Source organism: Bombus affinis, chromosome 7, assembly GCF_024516045.1.
Source record: "Bombus affinis isolate iyBomAffi1 chromosome 7, iyBomAffi1.2, whole genome shotgun sequence".
Classification (NCBI taxonomy): domain Eukaryota; kingdom Metazoa; phylum Arthropoda; class Insecta; order Hymenoptera; family Apidae; genus Bombus; species Bombus affinis.
In genome coordinates, this window is record NC_066350.1 from 8,113,954 (window position 1) to 8,136,499 (window position 22,546).

At 41.6% G+C, this 22,546-nt stretch overlaps 1 protein-coding gene across 9 annotated transcripts in view; it reads left to right on the forward strand.

Annotated features, from left to right (window-relative positions):
- The window catches only part of LOC126918873 (SH3 and multiple ankyrin repeat domains protein 2), a 175,873-nt gene that overhangs the window by 13,130 nt on the left and 140,197 nt on the right, over positions 1-22,546 (forward strand). For 2 of the 9 annotated variants that reach the window (XM_050727338.1, XM_050727336.1), the window contains exon 1: positions 20,932-21,100. The exons of the other annotated variants lie outside the window; for them this stretch is intronic. The gene's annotated coding sequence lies outside the window, so the exon portion shown is untranslated. Of the gene's footprint in view, positions 1-20,931; positions 21,101-22,546 lie in introns of those variants that run through there. 9 annotated transcript variants of the gene reach the window in all.

A 22,546-nucleotide genomic window follows, 5' to 3' on the forward strand; every position in this document is an offset into this window, starting at 1 on the left:
AAAATACCTTATCGCTGATATCGAGGACTCAGAAGCTAGACAACGGCGGCAGCTTTGCTTTTGCACCTGGATTTCAACTCTGACGTAGTCGGAGAAAGGAAGACGTCGAATCACACGGTGTCTGGGTGTCTAATCTGCGTTTCATCGATCGACGAAGGTCTTCGAACGACGGGATGCGACGCGACGCGCAGTGTGTTAGCAAATTAATCGATTTTTTAATTACCTGATTTCTATTTTTTCCTGCTACGTTTATTCTGTTATGTCATTGTTCAAAGTGTTGAAAAATTTGCCAAGAGGCGTTTTTGTCACGAGTCTGTCAATTGACCGACCGAGGAACTGCGTTTATATCGGCAATGAAAAGAAACGAAATTTATACGAAGATTCGAAGGATAAGCGTGTCTTTTGAAAATAAATGATCAATCAGCGATATTAGTTCGACTCGACTGACGCTGGTCTGCGTAATTTATTTCCTCGATAATTTTAAAATAGTCGGAAGAGCGACAAAAACGAATGGTTGTTTCCAGAAACAAATGACGGTTGTGACGTAGGGTTGGCTAACGATATTGAACTTCAAGATTACCCTCCTGTAAAAGACAGGGAAATGTAACTTATCGTACACTTTTCAGCCGTGGTCTTCGTATAAAATGATCAATATGTTGACTTTGTAGCGATCAGACAACCGTTTTAAAACACTGTCGTCACGAAGCAACGGAAAGGAACTGTACGAGCCGAGCGTCCGGATCGCGTCGGCGCGGACTAGAAAACGCCTCATCAGCAACGCCGTTTCGCCTTCGGTACGTGTCGTAACAATGTCGCTCGTAATTAGAATATTTTCATTTCTATCCGTGTCCGGCAAACTCGGCCTCTTTGCGAGCAACCCTTGCGAGCGTAGGTGGGACCGGTTTTAAGTCGCGTTCACGCGTGCGACACACAGCCCTCGGTGTATGTAGGACTCTCTGTACGTACGTTCCGCGGAACTAGTTCGTTCTAGGCAAACCGTCCAGCCGATCGGTGGAAAGGAGAAAGATTCAGGTTCTCCCCTTTCCCTCTCGCGGTCGTTCGTCGAGCGCATTTGCCTTTCACGGCTCGCGCTCTAACTCCATTGAAACTGCTCCAGCCTTCGTCCGCTCTGTTGCTGCTGCTGCTGTATTCTTGTTATTGCTTCATTTTTTTCTGTTTTCAACCGCACGACATATACTCTTTGGAAATGAATCCTCCGTTGCACCGGTCTTTGTGCTTTTACAATGAATCGACCTAAAAATTCAACTCGACTGACGCGACTCGCTGAAACGTCGAGTATTAGCGTTTATTTCGATGAGAAGTCGCGTCCATCTCGGCCAACCCTCGATCGAACGTATAACGTTCGAACGATTTTTCTATAAATCTTCGAATATTGCACATGTGTAGGCTTTGTTATTTTTTGTTGAAAAATATTGTACATATCTTGCAATGACGGCTGATCGATCCTCTGCTGGGTTCGCTCAACCAAAACGAACAATGGAGAAGAGCGCGAATCTGTACGCAACAGGAAAGGCAAAGAGTAACGCGAATTTCGATAAAATCCTCTTAACGCGCAGGGCTGCCTTTTCGAACGTGCAGGCAGACGAATACGCGCGTATCGTACGAGCGCATCCGTATTTGCGAACGTGCATGCGCTATACGTAAACCACACCATGGAATGGTCCCGCTGGCAGATTATGTTAATTAAACGTAATGCAGGAAGCCGAGGGAAATTAATCGCGCCTCGTCGCCGCCTCGATCGTTCGTTAACGGCGGCGCCACCTTTACCGTGCTCTTCCTTTTTTATTCCTCTTCGTCCAGCGCCTCGTTGGTCAATACAGATCTGCTCTTCCTAAATAAAATGCTCTTCTTTTTCTACCTCTGGCGAAGGAAATATGGACAGGTATCATCAGCGTCTTTTTTTATTTTCGAACAAGTCAAAATTTAATTCCAGCTCCAATTTTGTTGAAAAGTGACTCTGTGGCTAATTTCGACCTCGAGACAGGCAGGATGTAGTTTGTGGCCTGTGCGGCAAGCAGTTTTCGAGCGGCATAAAGGGATGAAAAATGGCTTTAATATACTGGGTGCTTTAAATACCAACGTGAGCTGTATATACGACGACTCCTGAAACAAAGAAGTTTTTCGGCGATTTTTCCACGTAACCTTACACTTTGTTTTATGTTTTACTTTGTCCTCATAAAATTGCATTATTTTTATAATCCAATGTATAAAACAAATATTATCTATGCGCACAAAAGTCAACTGCAATTAAAAGGAACGAAATTAGGATTTTCTTTCTATCAGCGAAAAACACACCTCCCTTTTTTATTTTTTTCTTTTATCCACGCATATGAATATCGATGAGAAAGTTATTATTACAAAGCTGGATAACTTTGTGCAAATTTTGTTCCACGTAAGAAGCAAAAAAAAAAAACTCGAGGATAAAGATATTCCAGTCAACTTGTTTCTTTCAAATCGGTCGCTCTCCCGACTTCTTTTCATCGAGCGTTATTAATTGTCATCTAACGTCGTTATTAATTGTCATCCAGCGTGGTGAGTCGGCTTAACGAGCAAACGTTGGTTGGGATATTTTTTCCACGTGGCATTGTATCGTCCGTGAAAAGGGAGAAACCGGAGGACCGGGTCTTTGGCGGAGAACAATCGCGGTCTCGATCATCGATCCTGCTGGATCCCATTCTACTGTCAGCCGGTCGCATTCTTGCTGGTTCGCTAACCTTCGAAAACGAAGCCCTTCCACGAAAGAGGCCGCAGAGTTTCGGAAGAGTCTCGGAAGAGTCTCGGATGCATTCTCCTTTCGTCTCATTTTTCACCTTCTCCCTGACCACACTTGCCATCATCCTCTCTTCCTGAGCTCTACTCACTTTCGTTGCTGCTCGTTAACCTAAAATTTTCTCTTGGATGCGCTAATAGCGCTCCTGAACCATCTCTTCGCGCTCTAGGTTTTGCTTGTTTCGCTTACTTGCATTCTTGCGCCTCCGCGGTTCGTTCTTTTTCAAATCTCGGCAAATTCTACAGTCGTGGGAGTGTACGTTGGATTCTCAGCTCGGCGCGAAAGGTTTAGGCAAAAACAGACGAGCACTACGTTGTCTTGCAACCCTGGGATACCGCTAAACGCCCGTCTCCAGCCAAAAAACCTCTCGACGACTTCCTCTACGGTTATTACCAGTGAACGCGAAACGCCGGAATAAATTGACGTTTTTTCGTGGTGCACCGTGACAATGGTCGGGTAACCGAGCGTTCGCGGAACGCGGATACACAGTTCGGCAGGTTCCCTCGACTTGCTTAACGTTGATTTATCGCCCCGAAGAACTGCCAAATTGGCAGTTCTCGTCGTCGAAACTCGTTAACCAGCCAATCGCCGCACCAGGATTCTTCACAGTCAGAATTTTCGATAATTCCAGTTGGAATACGTGAGATCTCACATTCACTCTGCCCCTCCTCTGTTCTTCTTTATTTCCCGGTTCTTCCTTATTTTTTGCCGATGTTTGCCTCGCTTCAGAGATTCGACCTGGACAAAATCGGAACGAAATTCGGCTCGGTCGTGCAACACAGGCGCGGAACACACCGTTTACTTTTTATATCGCCGACCGGTAAAAGGATCGTCTTGTTTTCGTTTTCTTTTTATCGGAAGAAATTGCTGGGAATCGTTTGTTTCGATAGTGGAGGAGATACGTGGCAGGTTTTCGTTGGACGACGCGACTCGTGCAGCCTCGCGGTGACGCAACTACGAGTTACAGCTTCCGCGACAATGTACCCTATAGATTCGCTTAACAGCACCGGAAGCTGTAATAATTCCGATGATGATGCGCGCTCCCTCGTTCATCGAGCCGCGCTGCGCTCAATTGTAAGACGTAAACGAGATCGCTCGGAAACACGCGACAGATAAAAACTTTCCAGCGAGAATAATAATAATAAATGGTACTATCTGCTTAATAATGATAAAAATAAATGACGCTAGGTGTCGGATTCTGTTTCAACCGGACGGGAACAGAATTCGTATTCCGTCGATGAAACGTGAACTTTAGCGGCTCGGCGTGCGTATTTCTAACTCTGAAAATTCATCCTAAAAAGAATTAATTCGTACCTTAAATAAAATTTCCTGTAAACGCCAAATTCGTCGATGTTTGGTTAAAATCGAGATCGATACTAGACCGGCAAGTGTTTAATTAGCAAAACAATAAACAGAGCAGGAATTTGTTGGACGATCCACGATAACGCGCAATTATTCTTTTTGTTCGCTAATGAGACTTCGTCGCTTTTATTAAATAAATACACTAATTACGAACGTGAATCATTTGGCAAAATGTATGTTCAGCCATACGCAACACGATCGATGATTCGTATAATTCTGCGAATTAATTTGCTTACGTAAGCGACCATAATCGTTTCTTACGTAATTTTCGATCGCACGGACAACAATCGTTCGCTCCGTTGTGTTTCGATAATTAATACGAAACGAACGTGAACGAGATCTTTCGATTAGCTTAATTACGAACGAGTATCTATATGATATTTTCGATAAAACGAACCATGACTGTTTTCGTTTTCACCACGGGATACCTGCACGTAGCGCGGTTCTCCAAGGTTAAAGCGACCTCTCCAGTCGTTGGATTTTCACAAAAGGCGAGTCGCATAAATTATCGCGTTCCATTTATCTTAGGCAAGCAATTAACTCCAGAGTCTGGAAGAATCTCAACGAAGGAAACGGTCCGATCATCAGAAGGCGTAGTCGGCATCTACGAGTAACAGCCCGCTCGTTCCGTCAAATCTATTTAATGCACATTTTACCCATCCATTGGGCTGCGCTATAATTTAATCCTATCTCTTCCTGCTACTTTAACCGTGCGTGACAACGACGTACATCTCTCTTTATAACTATCAGTACACCTACGAAGGTTTAAGTAAATTTGAGAAATTATTGGCTTGGCCAATTCTTTAAATTATTATTTCACGTGAAACGTCAGAGTGTAAAGGATTCGTATATGCCGTTTATTATTTATTACGTGTAATCCTTGCCTTTCAGCTTCGGATGGTTGTCGATTTTATTAATTCTACGTACACAATTCGAAAGAACCTACCGCTAAATTAAAACACATTTGTCAATGAAACGTGTATATTATCAAAGGATATATTAAAATTTAATAGCCTCTTCTTGACGCTTCAAACGAAGCAGTAGGTGTCGCGATACTTCTGAACTGGCGTGTGTACATTATAAACACCATCACGTTCATTCACCACTTTGGCCAGAGCGAAAGGCACCACGTAGATGCGATAAATGCGTGCACGCATCCGTCCGTCCATTCCGTCATTATGCTATCAGACGATGCAATTGCCAATTGGCTGTGTCGTTGGTGAACTTTCTCGACGCGGCTCTCGTCAACAAACGTACTTTGCTATATACACGGCCGACGCTTCGGTTTGACCGTCGAATAGAAACTAGAAGTCAATACGATACAATTGTACCTAGTACACGAATTCGAACTTTGGCACCTGAAACGACGAGAGTTCGTGGCAATACGAAAACTCGATGGTCTTCGAGTCAACGTCGTGACTATCGATCGATTGAAAATAAAAATATTGCACTTGGATACATTATTGCGATATTCTTACTATTTGCGGGTATCGACGCTTTCGTCGATATCCGATCTCAGTTGTTGAACATCGCGTTATATACTCGACGATACACGTTGACGATATTCGCAACGTTATTGATCGCGTGCGTTCACCTTAATACGCGGTTCGCGTGTCCCGTGCACACGTATATATATTAATAATACACGTTGGGAACGGTGATCTCCAAGAGAAACCTCTGCCTTTGTCGTTCGACCTATTTTCAATCAGGACATTTCCGTCTTTCACGTAAATTACAAATCGGCGAGGAAATGTGGCACACGGGAGAATTGACTCGTTCCGAGGTAGACTCACGGGAAATTGGAAAACTGGTTCCGAGGTAAACGTCGAATCTCACGCGGCCAACGCGAGGCAGAAACGGAAAACGCTATTATGACTTTTGAGCTTTCGGTCCGACAGCACCGTCGGGCATCGACAGCCGCCGTTTGCGCTCCCTTCTCCCGCTTCGATTCTCGCGCAGGGTAAAACTCGCACACGCGCCCCTGGAAACACAATTACTGGCGTGCACCTATTGTGCAGTGCATAGAGTCTGGCACACGAATATCCAGTTGCAAACAGAGACCTCTTGCTACGACTGAGTTTGAAGTGGCAGTCAGGTGAATCGAAGAGGATGAAACGAGGATAGAGAAACGAAAAAGAGCGCGTATCAACGAAGCCAGGGAGCGCGTGGTATAAAGCTCATTTATCGACTGGCTTTTCCTTCCACTAAATACGCGTTAGCTACTCGACCGTTGTATTTTCCGACATCATCTTTCGTTTCGCAATTTCGCTGTTATTTTGCTAGGACACGTTCGATTCAACTCCGACGAATGTAAATAGAAGAAGCTTGTACAGTACAGATTGGTATACAGTGGAATATGCATTTAGCTTAAAAAGCTGGCCGAAATTGAAATCTTCAAACTCGTTTGTTCATTCAGCGTGGAAAACGAATCAACTCGTCGTTCGGCTTGTTAATCTCTTGGACATAGTAATTTCTTCACTCAGGGATCCTTCGTTTTTTACGCGACGTTTTATGTAAAAATGAATTATATCGGTCAGTTTGACCGCTCTGCTAGACCCAGTTAATCGCTTAGACCTAAAAGTTCTCACCAAATAGCTGCTCGCTAATCGGCAACAATTCTTCGTCCGCTGCAAATTACAACATTTTTATTCCTGAGAATTCTCCTTCCTTTTAGAGAAAGCTATTTCCTTCTTTCGCTCGAGCTGCATTTATATGAAACGTCTCTTTTAAAATCGAAATTCTACCATTGCTGCTGCAAAGTACGGTAAAAAGACTTAAAACGATTAGCACTGCACTTCCCTTAAATTTTCCAAATTAATTGCAACGAGCTGTTCTGTTCTTTGCTACTCAGCCAATTACAGCCTCGCATCGGAATTCCTGAAAGTCGAACGCCAGAATTGCAAAAAGTCGCGAGCAATTGCTCGCAGAGACCGTTATCCGCGCGAAGACGCTTAGGCGACGGGTATTTATGTAAGTTTGCTATTTTGCCGCGAAACGAGCAAAAAGGCGATTGGTCGGTTGGACGAAATGAGCTGTATTCGCGGCGTAATTTTGCAAGCACGTGTAATCGAACGACGACGACGGGGCACCAGAATCTCGAGGCTGTGGCGAGGCCACGAAACCCGACACTCTGCATTCTCGATCGAGCCCGGTAGTTTTGTCTAATGCCTATGAGAGCCGTCACCGCGAACTTTGGTCCACGGCCAAACGATCTAAATGTAACGCTGGTGGAAAAAAAGACAAACAGCACAGTGCCACTTGTCCGATCTTCGTTTAGCACTTCTTCGTTTTAGTAATTCTACTTTATTCGTTTTCTCACCTTTGTGTTAATATATTCATTTTCTCACCTGAGTAGCTAAAAGAAAGTATCTGCGTATTTTGATACGAAATAGTCGAAGAATAGACTTGGAGATACATACAGACCTTGTGAAATCATAGAAAACGATAAATCAACGACGTTTCATAAGAATGTTGGATCTTAACTTTTTACGCAAATTTTATTCGATTATATAATTAGTTTGCATAATATCGTTTAACCGTTCAAAAAGGCGACAATCCGCAACTAGCAATATATCGAATTTTAAAATTGTCTTTCTATAAAAAGTCGAGAAACGTGGTTTATCAATGTTTTTTACCTCATCGTGAAATGTAACATTGGTAAAAGAAAAGAAATCGCAGAACACCGTACTAATAGTCTCATCTTCGCCCCTCTTCTTTCGCCAAGTCTTTGATCGTGATTTTCTTGCAGAACTTGCAGAATAATGCTGTCTTTACGATCCTCTGCATCCCTCTCAATCAAAGATCATCAGTTGAAATGTTCGATAGACCGAAAACTTGCGTCTCCATCGGTAACGAGAGTCGCTCGATCGACGCGTTTCATTACACCAGATTCATAGCTTTTTGTTTTAACCGACCGTTTCTTTTTTTGTGGCGAGCGATTCGGTTTTACGAGGTTTCCGAGTGCCAGAATTACCCATCAATTTCCAGTCAAACTGGACAAAGGGTGCTTTCGCACAAAGGATTAATGGACTCGCGTAAACGTGTTTGCCACCGATTTCTTTGCGCGTCATAAAAATCACCCGTAACCTTCCGACAAGCTACGTATTATGTGCTTCGTTTAGAGATCGCATTGATAATGTCCCTGAGTCGAAACGTAGAATGATATAGGCTAGAGAGAAACGTAAAAAAGCGACAAATTTTCGATAAATAAATTTATGGAAGTGAGTCATGCGCTTTTCCGAGGATCGAAGGTTAATGGGGTTACGCGATGAAATTTAGAAACTCACAGGAGTCGATCGCTCTGACTTCCGCGAGGCTCGTATCGTGCGCTCTGGTCGAGTCTCTTTATTGTTCCAAACAAGATTTCGCGATCCCATAACCGGCAACGGTTTCGCGTTGATCACGGCTTTCGTGTCAAAGTCGGTCGCGCGAAACGTCCCCGCGAGCTTCGGAATTTTCATCTCCGAAAGAGCTTTGCGAGGCTGCGACTCGTGAAATATTTTCGGCTCGTCCCATTTGGATGGCAAGACCGAGTGGAAGCAGCAGGGTTAGAGAAACGACGAGAGAGCACAGGTAATAATTAATGTCGCGGAGGCTGCACGATCGGAGCGCGCTGCGTCAAGGATCGTGCTAATTGCAGGAGGTCGAGCAAGTTCACGGTAGCACGGTACGAGAAGGTTACTGTTACTTTTCCTGGTCGACATCTTGGAACCCCTTGCCCCGTGTAATTCCCTCTCTTGCTCGCCGCGACGGAATGAACTCTCTCGTTGTACACTGTCGAGTCCGAGGGAAAAAGAGAGGAAAATAAGAAGAAGGCAAAAGGGCGAAAGATAGATGGAAAGAGAGAGAACGGAGAGGAAAGGAGCCACGGACGGATGATTGGCTCGTTTCTCGAGATAGCCGCGAACCTGGTCGCGAGCGTCTTAGTGGTCGGTAACAGAAGAAACAGCGGCAGCAGAAGCATCTACTCTTCTGGGTTGCAGAAGTTGCGGTACTGGTCTAAAGGAATTACCGTTAGAAGAGCTGCACTCGTCTTACGTGCTTCCTAGGCTCCATGTTATACATATATACGTATAGGTGCACGCTTCTTTCCGTGGTCTGCGTGCATCGGCGCGGTGCACGGCCGCGCTCTCTGTGACGACGCGACTCCACGCTCCGTGCACGATATACAAGGTGTCTGTTGCGACTTTCAACCTGGTCGTTCTTAAACTTGAGAACTCTTACGAGTCCTTCGTTTCGTTTTCGCGGTAGATAGAAACGGTTTCGTGGTGAGATCCGGTAGCATCGAAGGGGTCGTAACGAAAATGACGCTCGACCATATCCGTTTCCTCGCACGAGCATCTTTAGTTTTTCTTGGACCGTCCCAGTCTCCTTTTTAAGAAACAGTCGTGGTATTATGTCGTTGTGAATGCATCGTAAAAGAACTGCGTTTAATTAAATTCTGAATCACCTACGTCATAGAAGAACCATGTTTTGATTAAATCGTGGAACCGTTCGAGCTATTTAATTAAGTTGTTCGTTGGAGCTCGGTGAAGGTTAGTTTAGCAGTGTCATTTAATTTTCCGATTACAACATGTTGCGAAGCCTCGGTTTTAGCTGTTGAAACCCATTTTTCTAACTAAAAGGTGTAGAAATTTGAGAAGAATGGTTTTTACTACGAGCCCTTCGATCTCTTTCGCCTTCTTTCGAATTCGAACGAGAAGTCGATCGGTTATTTGGTAAATCCGGTTGACAGAAAAATTCGATTTAGGACGCGTAGGAGGATGTCGTCTAGGGAGAATGTCAGGAAAATCACCGCGGAAAATTAATTCGCGCGAGTTAAGACGAAATAGGGTGCAGGATTGCCGCAGATAAACTGGTTATGGCCGTTACTTAACGAGGGTGGATCTCGAGGCTTAGGCGAACAGCATGAAATTGGATTTTGAGCCCCGATAGACAGCTCCGTCGACTCGCAATCGAAGTCCAGAGACGTGGAATTTTGACAAACGCACATTAGCATCCATACGTATCCAGACAGCCGATGGAATTCTAGAAGTTGACGTTTTCTCATACTTTTAAAGTTACGATCAAAGAACTTTTCTCAACTACGGAAATCTCGGAAAATCGACAAAATTATAGTTATCGCGTTCTTCTTCCGTGAGTTTCCTATAACTTGCAATAATTTGAAAGTGTCCAAATGTCTAATATAAACGATATTGCCGTCTAATGCAAAGAAACGTTTGACCTCGTAGATCAGCTATTTTTGCGCCATCTATCAAACTCACGTCCGATATTAAAGAACCGTATTTCTAGAATACGAAGTATGGCGCGCCAAATATGACGAATAAGTTGGACAGCATTAAGGATAGTGGTGGGTGACGTTAATGTTGCTCGACTATGGAATGAAGCGAGGAAAAAGAGCGCGTGTGCCCCTTGAAATTGGAATTTGTTCCATACCGTTGCGATTTCGGTCAATTACGAAGTTTTCTCATTTTTTTTCGAAAGATTGCAGCACGGAAAATGCGCGTATTGCGCGTTCCGATCGATGAAAAATTGTAAACGTGGCCGTTAAAACGACTGCCCGTTATAATGGTCTCCGACTTCGCTGCCCGATAACCACGATGCCGTTAATTAACGCGAAAACAAATTCCGCGGCGTGTAACGGTGATCGATCTAGAAGAGTTCAAGGTGATCAATTTATCGGACCAAGTTCGATAATACGCTGTCTGGAGTGGAAGAAAAATTGATCTTTGCGATTATAACGCTTCCATCGTCTGTGCTCGGTTCCCTCGATCATCGAACATTTTATGTCTCGGTCTCGCTTTCGCTTCAACTTAAGATTAGAAGGGGACTTTTAATGATTTAAAAAATATTTATCTCGAAGCTGAAACGATGATTCTTTTTCTTGAAACTTAAGAAACCGCCTAACGACAGAGAAATATGTTCGGTGGATTCGGTGGAGGATGATCGATCAAAGGATGCAAAAGGTTTAACGAAATCTTCTTTTACGAAACGAGAAACAAGTTGTGACTGTGCAGATACATTCTGCTATGTACGAAAAAGAAAACGTATGTGGTACAACGACGAACGCATGCATAAACAGCGGACACAAAAAAAAAATCTCGAAGCGCAACTTTGTTCGTGTGGATTAAACGGAACCTGTTCGCCGATGAAATAAAGTTGCAAGAACCTGATGGTAAAAGGGAAATCGGCGGAAAGAGAAAACATTGGTTAAGAAAATGGAGAAAGAAAGAGAAGAAAAGGGGAAAGAAGAGAAAGGAATAAAAAATTTCTTCCTTCTGTTAACGTATAAGCAGATATACTACTTGCCACTATGTAAACACCAAGGACATTTGGTACACAGTTTACTTTTTACAAGTATTGATTATTGCAATTTCCTGAGTGATCAGCGTGAGCAATTTTCAAGTGAGAATTGCTATGTACTCTGCCTTTATTTATTTTTTTTCGAATCCACGCAAGATCGATAGCGTTTAGCTTCTTTTCTGACTCGTCGTGGAACCTTAGCACGTAAGTACATAGCGTTCGTATTACTTCATCCAGGTGGTTTACATTTTCACGCTATATTTCCTTTTGCTACCGTTGAAATATTAACATTTTTCCTTAGTTGTTCATTTCTAACATAATAGGGTGCGTTAAGTACCTATAGTCTTGAACCCTTCGATTCCCGTAACTCGGATTATGATGCAATATGAGAAATTTCTCATAATTTTACATTCGTACATAACTATATACGTAACTGCATAAAGTACGTTTTATTATTTTATAGTAAACAGAGCATAAAGGTTCGACGTTTTTATAAAAATCAACTAAAGATCCTGACATCGGTATTGTGAATTAACATATTGAAACACATACTAAACTAACTAGTGGTAATGGAATCCATTAGAACCTATAAACTGTCGATTTACCTGTGTTATGGAATATGTAAATAGAAAATAATACCTGTAGGTGACCAAAGGAACCGAAAGACTAAGAAAGCGTATTATAGCGTCTCTGATTTGCAATTTGCAGATGTGTGACTTGGTAGCTATATTATCGTAGTCGTAAACGTAAAACAATAAAAACTGAAATTGAAAGTATGATCAGTGTACTGGTCGATGTTCACGCGGATTTGTTAGTTAGTTCTTAGGCTACGTTCGGTGTACGTGGTCTGCTGTGTTTCTTTCCTTTACTCTTCGCGCCCCTGACCCTCACACTTAGCCACTCGGTCATTGTGAGCCGAACAATGAACCGTTTCGATATACCTTGGCTCGTCGGAGCGCGTGAGTACTCTCGGCTGCGCTCACCTACAAGCTTCGTGCGCTTCCCCTTTCGAACTGTGTGCGCTTCGTCTTATGTGCCCGTCTCTCTATTACGCTCCGTACGTCGCCGCTTTAATTAGTACCGGGACCTCTACAAGCAGGACGAAACTACCAATTGCGACGCGTCCTCGATTCTCCTCGCGAACATATCCTCTACCGTGTATCGTAGATGGATTTCTGTTTGCTTGTCGACTGTTCTACCGTGGATAAAACGAAGAATAAATATAATAAATAACTCGAGCGGAGATACATGGTTCCACGCGAGTGGACAGAATGGAACGTCGTGCCACGATGGCGAGAAAATAATCCTTGTACATCGTACATACATCGTGGACCTCGATTCTTGACGCATCCGAAGTCAGTTCTACCGCTCAAAATAAGTCGAGAATCGAGAATTACAGAATTGCATTGAGAGCTTCATCTTTCAGAGAATCGAGAGTAATAATTTGTATATTCTTCTACAGAGAAGATCGTTGTACAAGCGAAAATAAGTCGAAAATGAATCTTACGAATTGTTCGCTTCCGTTCGATCCATACTCGTATCGTACAAGTATAAACTCGATTTTCTCAATCCGCGATGTGCGTTGCAAAGGTCTTAAAATCATCGAAACATCGGCGGGACGTTAATATCAAAGGACTTTCTATTTCATCGATCACCACTGCCAATTGTCTTTAAACCGAACCAAGGTCCATTCGATTAATAAACGTCCGATTGAACAGAGATCGCAACAAACCGTCCTCGATTGTAATTTTGGTTATGCTAACCCTGCACAGCATACTGGCGTCATCCTGTCGATTTAGCGCCAATGGCCGTTAATAGGTTCCTACGTTTGCAGAACCTTCGTCTGTCCACTGATTTCGATTACGTCCTGTTTACATACATAGCGAGCAGCCAGGGAGCAGACGTGTTCAGAGTACTTAAGCGACTACGTGCATTAAGAATGTAGCGGAGAAGCAAAGCTGAAATATATTGGTTGTCTTTTGCATAATAAATTATACCCCAGTTCACGTTAATTAGGATATCTGTATCTTCTTGCATAGATCGAACCGATACAACTAATGAAATTTCATAAGTTGGAAAATTGCAAATTACCAATATTGCATGATCTGCTGAAAGAAGTTTCATAACATGTGAAATTATACAAATTACACGCGATTATTTAAAAAAAAAGTGATGAAATCACAAAGAGGAATCTGTAACTTATAACTCGTAACATATCGATTCGCTAATATCATTAAGTGATAAATTATTATTGAATAGGTGCTCGTTTAATTTCATGCAAAGCGTGATAATCGAAGCACATCGAGGCAATGATTAATTGCACAAAATTATGTACGCGTGCAAGGTAGCGATCGAGAATATATAGGAAAAATTTGTAAGAGTCATTTGCAGAAGTTATAGGAGAATAATGAATCAGCAATTAATACGTTGATATCCACAGTCCTTTAATTACACCTCATTCAGAATATCTTAGAACTTGATCGGAAATGTAAAGGAGTCTAATAAAGATCTGGATTTGGTTCGCGGAGTCATTCGTAAAATGCATAGAACTAGAAAATAACAGATACAGCAGAAAAGTTAATAACGTAAATATTAAAATGCCTGAGTGATGCAAACAAAAAAATCGCAGAATTCCAAGCAAAAATAACGATCATGAAAGTTTTAATAAATTCCGGATGATTTTTTTCAACTTACTTTATTTTCCTTAAGTATCCCAAACAAAGGTGTGTTTTTATCGAGGCAACATAGCGGAACAAAGCAGCTGGACGAGAAAATTGATAGGAATCGAGGGTAAATATATTTTACAGAGACTCGTCAGAGCGTTTCCTGATTTTTATCGTTAATCGTTCTCTTGCGATATCGTCGGACCAGGTCACGATTAAACGAACGCAAGATCCAACACATTATTCCTGTTCTACGTCGATTCTCGAGCAATGCGCCGTTATTTATGCGCCGTTGCACGTGCTACGGTTCTTTCCTCTTATTTCAACCTCGATATTCGATTGACCCATGACTCGGTCGTTTATCCTGATAAACTTTTAATCCCTCCCCGGAAACTGGTGGATATCCTTTTGCGGTCGCTTCTCTCTATTAAGCGAATCGTTCACGGCGCCCGGTGGTCATTTTTTCTCGGCTTTTTTCCCGACTGTTCAACCATGACGAAGGGCAACCCGTAAGGATGCACGAGAGTAAATTGTATCCGCGTGGATAAGTTATCCCGGTCACGATGCCCAGCAATAATTTGCCTGCGAACTGACACGGACGACCGACTCGATCGAATTCCCTCCATCGAAATCGATCAAATTCGTGCCATCTGAATCACATGGAGATCCCGGGTTTCGTTGATCGAGCGATAAGACGAATCAACGAGCGGTAAACGAGGGTCGATTTTCGAAGCATAGTTCTGAAGTTTCTGTTTCCCACAGAAAAGAATTATAATTGTTCGGATTACCGTGAAACTACAATGGATGCAATATCGATACTTATACCGATTATTGTAATACCGATAATTACATTCCGATAACCGCTTCCAATGTACATATATATGTATAAGCATGTGTTTTATATCATCCCTATTTTTAAACCAATTACGACTAAGTTATTGAATTTGGAATTGATACATACGTTCCTTTCCGGATAAAAAACGGTGAGCGTATTTTGCTTGTTGCTTCAACGTAGCAACGATTTTATGGCAGCTACTTTGGCTCTGTTTGATTCCAACCTTTACAATCGATGGATCAGATGACTTCTTAGTTAATTATTTTGAAAATAATCACTATCGTATTCGCACGTTTGGTTTCATTTTTAACAATTTTCCTATCGTTTTTCGGGAGGGTGAAACGGACATTGTTTGCTTCTGGAGAGACATTATTTAGATACGTTGCATGCATACTTTCAACATGTTTCGAGTAACAGACGTAATACGCATAATTCGTAAAATGTTTCTAAAAATATTGGAACATTTTCGTGAGCTATCGCATGTGACTATAGCGCGTTCTTTCCTATTTTTACTAAAGAAACGATCTGTGCATGGAAGTCGAATTAATTGGCGTATCGTGTTAATTATCACGCTGACGACCGTTCGCTCGATCAGCGTGAAAGCGTTCACTCGGCCATCGCTAACTTTTCAATCGACAAACCTTTCCCGAGTTAGTTTCTTTTTCTTATTTTAATTAACTTTCTTGTCCCGTTTCGCTCGTCCGATTTTCTCCCAACAACACAGTTTTTTTTCGTATTATCGAAAGTCTATTATCGCGAGAAGGAAGAAAGGGAAAAAACAGACATCGGACGGAGCGTAGAATAGTCACGCGTTCGTTACGCGAGCTTCATAACCCGATTGCAGACAGAGAGATGGCTTACAGCCGTAAAGCTTCTTAATAGGGCTACGAGGGAGTAGAAACGCTGTACCCAGCTCATGTACCTCGTTTGTAATTAGCGCTGAGCCGTACGTACGCACCGCGGCGTGCAGTAATTCCTAGGTATGATACTTAGTTGCGTGCTACGCGATACCACCGTGCGTGGAAAATTTGCTCTGTTACAAACGAGTTTTCAGTTGCCCTCCAAATTAACCGTCACTCGTCGAGTTCTTATTCACGCAACTTTGTATTTGGCTTCTGTCGCATCGATCTCGTAAATGCGGTTCGAGATCGGCCGCGTTTATCCCTTTGCGATCGTGTGTCTGCTCTTAACCATCATTAAAGGAACCGTTCTAATTATACATCGTACTGAATCAACACGGAGATTCAGTGGAGATACATAGGATTGTTGACTTTGAAATCGAAAGTAATAAGATAAAATTTCATACACGCGCACGCGCACACACACACGTTCCGACTCTTTAAATACTTCCTTTGATCATATTACAAAAGCGTTTACTTAGAACTCTGTTTGTATGAATCTGTCGGCGAACAAGTAGGTTCATATAATTACGTCGTTCGTATAATAGAAGTTCGACTAATTCTCATCAAATCTATGTTTTCTTCGGTCAATGAATTCCTATAAACCAGAGATGGTCAACTTCATTATACGCGATATACGATCGACTATATTTCTTAAAAACGTGTAACAATCTACCTATAAAAATCATGACATTTAACACATTCAAACATGTGTGTATGTATTAGGAGTTAGTGACAAGAGTGGAGGACGTATTAAACCAACATGATATTTTATTAATAATACGATCGATCAAACATCGCTTTGCGATCGACCGATCGATCGCGGTCGACTCGTTGGCCATTCCTGCTATAGGCAATTGGATTCCATTTGAATCTCATGAATTCCAATGGATTCGCGTCAAGCGTTTGCTTATATATACGCAATAGCGTTTCAAATCTTGGGATTTTGGAAACGTACACATTTATTCGAGAACTCCAGCAAATATTTTGCTTAATATTTCACGTTACAAAGCGTATACTAGTGTGTTGCGAACGAAATAACCGATTTATAATAAAATAGCTAGAAAGTGGAAACGGCGAATGGCATTGAATTTATATTAAAAATCAGCCGGTATCCTGATACTCGTGGTCGGCAACGTAATTCTTTAATTATTCGGTCATCAACTAAGTGATTGCGAATTTAGGTCATTAGGTGGTATTGACAAAATCTGCAATCACTTAGTTACCAACCCAATATCTATCTATTCGTTACATTTATTAGCTCCGCAAGTTCGTTTATCATATTTTATTCACGATCTTCACAAGCTATTTTCCAACCTCGGAACGAGTACTCGCAACTTTCGAAAATCCGCTTACGAGCACGTCAACGCTGAGCTATTGGATTGGCAACTAAATGATTACGGATTTTGTCATTAGGTGGTATTGACAAAATCCGCAATCGCTTAATTGCCAACCCAATACAAGAGGACCGATTTTGTAACGTTACTTCTCCAATAAAACATCTGTGACAGACGCGATCACAGTGTGTCAGGAGAGATTCATAATCGCATAATTCTCGGCAAAGGGAATTGAAAACGCTCGGTTATCGCGTAAGTTACGCTTGCAAGGGCTCGTAATACGGTAGTCCTGGAACATAGATTGGGGCGGGCAGCGACGCGTGTATCTCGTTCGTAATTAGTGGACCGCAATATGCGTGTGTCGGGCCACACCGCGACTGCCGCCGCTTTTGCGTACACGTCCACGAGGATACGTTTACGCGCTGCGACGCAATTAAACGACCGCGCGATGCTCCTCGTTCTCACGCGTCTCCTCGTCGCTTCCTCCTATCGAGAACACGCAATATCGAACCCGCACTACTAGAAGAACGATGCGTAGCATAAACTGGGGGGGAGATTGCTTTATCGTATAAAAAGCATTAAGTCTCCGATTGCCATAACCAATTACGTGTACCACCTTTTATTTATTCTGTAATTAGAGTGTGGATGTTTATGTAAAATGTTTTTACGCACATGAGCGATATAGTGAAAACGAAATAAAGATTTGCTTCAATTAGACATAATTATTATCATCAGAGCGAATTAAATATCGTACGAGTATTTTACTTTGCATATTTTATTTATTTTTTACATGTTATGTGTATCCTTTATGTTTTTATTTTTGCTTTCTTTTCTAATATTCCATTGGATACATAAATATTTGCATATCTATAGGACAAGGATAATTCAGTATTTAAATTCAGTTTGCTGAAAAATGATACAAAATACAGTGCGCGCGAAGGAAAAGAAAACACGGTACAAATGAAAAGTTACTTTCGAATAAATTACGTTAATAGTCTTTAATGAAATCTTCGTTGGATCTTTACTCGTTTAAACATTTTTTAATCCCACATGTACGTGTTCTGATTTAAAGCAATAATTCACGAATGAACTAGCTTTCATTCGCCTCTGACAATAGCCGTATTCGCTAGCTTGAAACTGAAATTAAATTGCTTTTATCTCTTGAAACATTTTGGCTGTCATATTCATAATCCAGCGATAGAAATGCTCTGCGTAGCATGAAATGCTTTCAGTGATTCTAAAGTTCGATTAATCTCGACGACGAATCCCGTAATTAATCGTTCAAATTTCGCTTTCACTAGATCCTCGAATAATTTTTGATAATGCGCCAAAAGCGTTCCAAAAAGAAAAAATCCAAATGAAAATTTAAAAAAAGCCGCCGTATGTTTCAACGTTCACGAAACATCAGAACGAACGACAACGCGCTATCAGAGACGCTATCGAAACCCGAATAACTACAAACATTCCAACCTGTAAAAAGCTTGAAGATCTTGCTAAATGTACGTTAAATGTACGCCAATATTAACTTCGCTTTGCCATTGTTTTCCCAATTTGCGGTAACTGTCGTTGTTAGTTTCTGGGATCCAAGAGGAACTCTATTCTGCACTTTATTACGATGGAACTACATATTGTTCTTTTATTGCATCGAATACTACTCGTGCAAATACGATTCGGTATCAGGTTCCGTTTATCCAATGATTTTCAACGTTGGAAAAATCGCTGCTCGACATAACATCCCCTTAATCAACGGAAATTTGTTTTTCGAGCGTTTAATCGAGGAGGGTGGCAAATTTGCTGGTAAATATTTGCAGCGAATCGATCCCCTTGAATGGCGCGAACATCAGTTGATCGGCGCGGCGCCTCTCGTCGCAGGACATTCCTTTTTCCTTTTTCCTGTTGGGAAGGCACGTAGTTTATTGTTTCACTTCGATCGCGTTGGCAGGGTGGTTATGCGTGCGCATCGATTCCCTTTCATCTCGTTTTCGTTCGTTCTACCGCGTCGGTTAAATAAACACTCGGCCACCAGCCAATATACGCATGGAACTGCGTGGAATTTAATCGAACGATCGCGTTTCTCGGCAACGAATTTTTACTTCCGATTCGATATTGTGTTTTCTCGATCGTTGATCAGGTACACTGCCGAATACATATATAGTGAAATCGGATCGCTTTGGCTGCACGCACAAATATATTCGCATTTTCGTATTTTTCTATTGTTCGATTTTTGAAAATTGATTTTCAATAATTGGCTTCCAAAGCCTCTTTGAAGATTCCTTAGTTATAGTCTATCACCTACTTATTAACGTTGAGTTTTAACGTGTTTACAACCGTAATGGATTGGAGCGAACGCACCGTCACGGATCGTATCCCATTTATTATATTTTTATACGATATTTAACGATATAACATATTTTTATTACAGTAATACGTTTAGGACTGTTCGACTATTCATTGTTGGATATAATTGTCCGAGATTGTTCTTTCTTTTTAATCAAATACCTCGGTTACATATACGTTTATTTCACAGTGAAATCAAATCTGAATTAATCTTCAAATATTATCAAAGAATTAAATATAAGTTTCCGCTTGTAATTATTCAAAGGATATCTAAACGATCCATAAACATTGTTTCAATGATTTATATTTCAGGCACGAATAATTCTCAATAAATAATGCCATCTAAACAGTGTTTATTGCTTCGATAAAGGCTAACGTTTATGTATTTAATAATAGTAAGAAATCTTTACCATCGCGTCTGCTACATATCTGTTTCTTTTATACATTACTGACACATTTTTCTTCCTTCTGCTTATACATAGATACGTAATTTCTTTCCTTGTCGCATCGCTAGGATAAACATATAAGAACTCAGCGGATAAGAACTCTCGGGGATTGAAGAATAATATCGGGTTGCCGGATTCGTTCTGGTACTTGTAACGTTTTCTCGTGCCTTCTTCGGCTTCATTTTACGTTTATACATACCAATACGTTTCGCTAGTAGGTCTGTTGAAGCTCGTAGATAAGATGGGCTTACCGCGAGCTCTTATCGTAACTCCAACGACGCTGACGATGCTTGAGAACGAGCCTCGACGAATCAAACCGTCGCGTCGACGTTAACGTGTTGGTGATTTGAAATCGAAGACGGTTCCGAGGAACGGTCCAACGTAAGCGAAAATTGTTCATCGCGTACGTCTACTAGAAGTACTAGGGCTTCAGTTCTTCTCTTTGCTTCGAACCGAGCGGATCTTCGCACCACGCGTCATTCTCTCCACTTCTTTTCGATCTTCGTGCTTGATTTCCGTGTCACACGTATTGCCTTCGATTTAGTGGCCGATTGTCACTCGGACAGTGGAAGCTGAGTTACATTTACGCGTTACTATGTTCCCTCAAACTATACAGTTTTAACTTTTAACTAGCTTTTAACTAACTTAACTTTTGTCTAGATTCCAGTTGTTAAATTATTCGGTTGTAACGTAAGGCCGGTTAAACTCGCCGTATCTTCCTTTATTTCACCGAATTTATTTATCTTACGATCCAATATATACTAGAAAAATATCCGTAGTCCAGCGATAATTACGACCACAAGCTTCCGCTATTCGAGGGTTAATTACCAAAGATCGAAGAGCATGCTGAGGACGAGTGGATTTGATTGGCTCTATTCGGACTGTGACGGGAAGTATCAACAAACGACGTTATTAAACTAGTAGCAGTTAAGATCTGACAAATTGTGTGGCTCTTGCAGTCGTGATCGTGGAAACGAGAGTGGGTCTCAGGTTTTTCCAATGGGCGGATGGAATTTATCTGGAGAATAGACGACTGACGGTCGACAAAGTTATTTCACGAACGGAACTGGCCAAACGGAATCTATCAATGGAATCGAATAAACCAAGACGTTTTTCTATGGATTACGGGTATATTAATAATTATCGCGGCACAGCCCCGTGATATCGTAATTACTTATCTCGAACTTAATATCCTTTTTTCTTTCTTTTCGATATTTCTATCGATCTATCTGCACTCCAATTGTACATATAATACATCTATACACGCTTAAAGGTTTTTTCAAAAACGTACATTCTTTTTCTCGCGCTTCTGTTTTTTCAATCTTTGCTTCGTTGTAATCCGCTATCTTCCATTTCTATGGCTATCAACATCAGCAACGAATCAATAATTTCCACTACCGATTAACTGAATCGCGTTATTTATACACCACTCGAGATGGTTGCGTCAGATGTTGATTTTGTACAAAGAGTGATGTTTCGTATCGCGGTTCATGAAGTCTGTTATATGCGTGCTAAGAATGAACGGTTATCTAAAGGATTGTGAGGCACAAAGCAATTGTAACCGCGTCTTGTTCACGGAAGCCTTAGTCGTTCCTTGGTGCGAAAGGCGCGCGCACCTGTGGCTAATGACGAATATTTTTAGAAGGAACGAATACCACGTTCGAGGCCTAGAAACGACGGTCGTAAAATTTATCGCAACGATACTCGTGCAAAGAATCGTCAAACGCGGCCAGCAGTAGGTTTCACTGCAGAAAACTTGCGAAACAAATCTTAAAGGCACTCTCTGATTCTCTAGAAATATTAGGTGGGCGCAAAAGTTTTGTTGCTTTTCTTCTTCTTTTATTCGTCTGTATATCTCGAAGTATATAACAAGTGTTTTCTTAATGTTTCTGCTTTTCTTAATCCACCTATTTCTCAGGTGATTAATACTCCTTTCGAAGAATTGTTAGTTCATAAAGTCTATGAGATCATCGGTAGCTCGTTTGACTTGTTCCTCGTACGTTCAGTTATTTAACTGTAATTGGTCTTGGAGCGAAATATCCCTAGAACAAAAACAAACTTCCTGCTTGTACCGTAGAGCTACCAAACTCGTTTAACACGAGTACAATAACGCGTATGAATTTCAACTCTACACGAGCGAAAGCATGCTTTCGCATCTTTCGCGAGTAACCTGGCTCGTTTATATCAATACTTACATCTCTCATCGACTTACGTTTTCAAAGATCTAGACAAATTCCAAAATTGTAATTTCTACTTAAAAAAAAAAAAAGAAAAGCAAGACATCGGTAGATGATACGCAGAAATCGACGGAATTTTTGTATCCTTCTATGTACCGTCTCCGTTTCCTACGGCCTATGTATCTTGCGATTAATCGCAAACGCAGGACTGGTAATCAGTAATCGAGCTTTTTTTCCGTTGCTCGAGCTCGGAATCGCCAGCTTGCAACGTGACACCGTACTTGATATCGATAAGAAAAAGATATAAAGCGTAGAACCAATCGTCACAATTTGCCGATGCGTTCCGTCGAACGTTTAAAGCGACTCGATACGCGCCATATTTAATGGCGATAACGGC